The 4,041-nt window shown below is 38.3% G+C and overlaps 1 non-coding gene across 1 annotated transcript; it reads left to right on the forward strand.

The window, feature by feature from the left end:
* Positions 1–3,697: 3,697 nt before the first annotated feature.
* LOC128294984 (small nucleolar RNA R71) lies at positions 3,698–3,804 on the forward strand. The gene has a single exon (XR_008285291.1). It is a non-coding gene; the product is annotated as a small nucleolar RNA R71 (small nucleolar RNA).
* The last annotated feature ends 237 nt before the right edge of the window (positions 3,805–4,041 follow it).

A 4,041-nucleotide genomic window follows, 5' to 3' on the forward strand; every position in this document is an offset into this window, starting at 1 on the left:
TAGCCTTAAATTCAGTGGCCCCATGTTTTGAATCCTATCGATTGGGGCTTACTTGACCTTATTTGGTCGATCACGGAGGTATTGTAGGTCTGGGGTTGCATTTGTCGGGAATGGAGGTTGTGGAACAGTAGTGTTAGTTCGAATGTATTGATTAAACCATTCGTTCATCACACTATAAAAGGCTTGCCTAGCCTCGTCATTCGGATTGCTGGCCATAGGTTGAGAGTCCACCGGCGCTGTCCCTTGCGGGAGCGGCGCCACACTCTCCACATCATCAGCTATCGCTCGGTTGGGATCGGGATCCATTGCTATAAACAAACACAAAGTCAAATTGTCAGAAATCACCACACTATCGATTCATCATTTAATGGCATGTATAGCTAGACCCCAAACACATCACGGTAGTCCTAGAATCGACTAAATCGTGGCTCTGATACCAATAAAATTGTAACACCCCGAACCCGAGACCATCGCCGGTGTCGGACACGAGGGGTTAACAAGCCAAGTTCACATATTTTGCCCACCAATTTGACATTTCCAGTCAGGCTGGAAAACTGCGTCACCGTCGCCTTAAAAATCATATCTCGAGTTTCAAAACTCGGAAACTGGTGTCGTAAATTTTCCCTGAATTTAGACTCATGTATCCATCCATGGATTTATTTCTAGAATTTTTGGTCGGGCCAATTGGTACAGTTTATTAGTTAAAGTCACCCATGTTACAGGGATCGACTGCTCTGACCTTCGCACGTTGCAACTTCAATATCTCACTGTACAGGACTTTAATACTGGTGCCGTTTGTTTCTAATGAAACTAGACTCAAAATGGAATCTGTACATATAAGGCATGACTCCTAATTCTTTCTGGATAATTTATAGAAAATTTTTAAAATTGCGACAGGGGACCCAGAAACCGTTCTGGCCCTGTCTCACAATAGCTTTAATATCTCTTAACATGTAACTCCTATGACCATTTCGTTTCTTCCATATGAAAATAGACTCATCAAGGTTCATTTACATAGCTTATTCACTAATTAATACCATTCCTACAAATTTTGGTGATTTTTCACATTCACATCTCTGCAGCTGGCAGCACCTTTTTTTAAGGTAGGTCTTACCTATTTTGTAGTCTCCATGAACCAACTAGTCTTGCCATACATAGGTTCATATATGATCATTTTAACCATACCAATGGCTGATCACGTGACCAACACTCCCATTTCCAATCCATAATCACATCATGACACCATATATATACATACAAACCACAAATAGTCTAAGTTCATGCTTCCTTTTACGAGCCATTTTCGCATGGCAGTATACATATACATCACCACATTTTTAAACCAACAAGGGTAGTCCTATACATGCCATTTCAAAGTTCAACCAAAATTTATACCAAAATAGAGGCGTTGATAGTGTGGATGACTTGCTTTATTGATCCCAAATCCGATTGCTATCGGCGAAATCTATAAAACAGAGAGCCAAAGCAACGGGTAAGCATTTTTATGCTTAGTAAGTCTCAAGGAATATAATCAGCTTTAATTAAAGCAATACATTCACATAACCAAATACATCATTCCATTAATACTCATTCACATAGTCATTCTTACTTCACACTTCATCATTATATACTTTCACAAAGTATCGATCAATTCAATAGCTGAAATTCATTAGTCGATTGAGCGAATGTTGCTCAAACATGTCGACTTTCCAATGCACATATAAACGTACCTTATTCTTTGGGCTTTTTGAGCGTACTAATTGAATTTATTACAGCAACCAACACTCACCTCCAGCCCAAGATTCTTCGAATATAACCGGATATAACCACGTGCACAAATGCCTTGGTCTTAGCCGGATAGAATGTCTCGCACGAATGCCTTGGTCTTAGCCGGATGTAGCCACTAGCACAATTGCCTTGGTCTTAACCGGATATAATTTCCAGCATAATTGTCTTCGGGCTTAGCCGGATATCATTCAATTTCTCATGCACACATACATCAATAATCATTGGACATACATATTTCATTTTTGTTACTAAGGCTCAAACACAATTATAATCACTAGCATAATCGCCTTCGGGACTTAGCCCGGGTATTATTCGAATACTCATACACACATAAATCAATAATCAATACATCCATATTTCATTCCACATAATTCAAGTAAGGTCACTTCTTGAGGACTTACCTCGGATGTTGTCGAACGGCTTTTACGGCTATTCGATCACTTTTCCTTCCCTTGTCCAATTGTGGCCCTCTTAGCTCTTGAGCTAATTCAAACAAATTCAATTTATTAAAACCTCATTGTGCTAGCTTATGGCGAATATGACAAGGAGTTTAAATGGTCATATGGCCACTCTTTAGCTTGAATACACAATGGTCATGCACATTTTATACTACATCAAGCAATTCAATACAATTTATTCGAGCATCAAGGAAAAGCTAAGGCCTTCAATAGGCTACCCAAGGCCGAATATTCATGTACATGTTGAGGCCAATTATGCACTTAATACCTCACAAAAACAGCATGCATTTTACTAGTTAATGCTTTGCATATTGTAGCTCAAAACTTATAATATAGCATCAAGCACTCATATGTGTGCTAGGCGAATGTGCTTGCAATTTCACAATCATTCTTCAACATCTTCTTCTTTAAACAAACATATTCATCACTTAGTTCATAACCAAAACATCATGTGCAAACATATATATACATATATGAGCATGGCGAATTTCAAGGTGTCCATAGCCATCCAAAACACAAATTTTAACTAACATGCAAGAAGCATGAACCATGCTCATGAATGCATCATGGCGAATATGACAATCATGCCCTTTTCAACTTCAATCACGATTAAACAAAAGAAAACTCAAAATCTTACTCAAGAGTAGACAATCCATCATTGCATGCATCATCATCAAGCTTCACACTTAGCATGCAATGGCTTTATCACCATAACAACTTTGGCCAAATACCATTTCCATGGCATATCAAAGATTTGAGCCATGGCTAACATGCACATCAAGTTAGCAACCAAAACATGCATGAAACTCCTAACACAACCTCATACATACCTTAATCTTGATGCAAACTTAGCCAAATCTCCTTCTAGATCTCTTCCAAACCAAGCATGAAGTAAAAATCCTCCCCCTTTTTCCTTAGTATTTTCGGCCAAGAAGTGAAAATGGATGAACACAACAATTTTTTTTTCTTCCTTCTTTCTCAACTCACGGCAAGGGGGGGAATGCTACTCTCTCACACACATTTTTTTTTCATTCTTTTCTTACCCATGCTTATTTGTTTATTATTTCTCCCTAATGCCCAACAAAACATGTTTCATGACATGTTTAGCCCATATCTCTTTGTCATGGCCGGCCACCACTTGTAAAAAGGGGAATTTGACTTGCAAGTCCATTATTTTGCATGCATGCTTTAATTAGTCATCACACATTTCCCTATAGTACTTTCAAAGTTCACTACTAAGTCCTTTCTAGTGGAATTCACCTTCATAACACTAAATCAATCATCATAAAATGTCATACATGAGCACACACATATTATAGGCATCAAAATAAATTTTTAATTATTTTTATGCCTCAGTTTTATGGTCCCGAGACCACATTCCGACTAGGGTCAATTTTGGGCTGTCACAATTCAGGCCATTATGGAACGTTTGAACCTGTAGCCAAAGTGGTAACCCATGGTGAAGGCATCTTCTTAAAAGGTCCTTGTATCTCTCCCATGCATCGTAGAGTGTTTCTAAATCCATCTGCACAAAAGAAGAGATATCATTACGTAATTTGGTTGTTTTAGCCGGTAGAAAATATTTTAATAAAAATTTTTCAGTCATTTGTTCCCAAGTAGTGATTGACTCTCGTGGTAACGAGTTCAACCATTGTTTAGCCTTATTTCTTAACAAAAAGGGAAACAACCGAAGGCGAATGGCGTCATAAAAAATGCCATTAATTTTGAAGCTATCGCAAAATTCTAAGAAATTTGCCAAGTGAGCGTTGGGATTCTTGTCCTGCAAACCATCAAA

Source organism: Gossypium arboreum, chromosome 6 (genome assembly GCF_025698485.1).
Source record: "Gossypium arboreum isolate Shixiya-1 chromosome 6, ASM2569848v2, whole genome shotgun sequence".
Classification (NCBI taxonomy): domain Eukaryota; kingdom Viridiplantae; phylum Streptophyta; class Magnoliopsida; order Malvales; family Malvaceae; genus Gossypium; species Gossypium arboreum.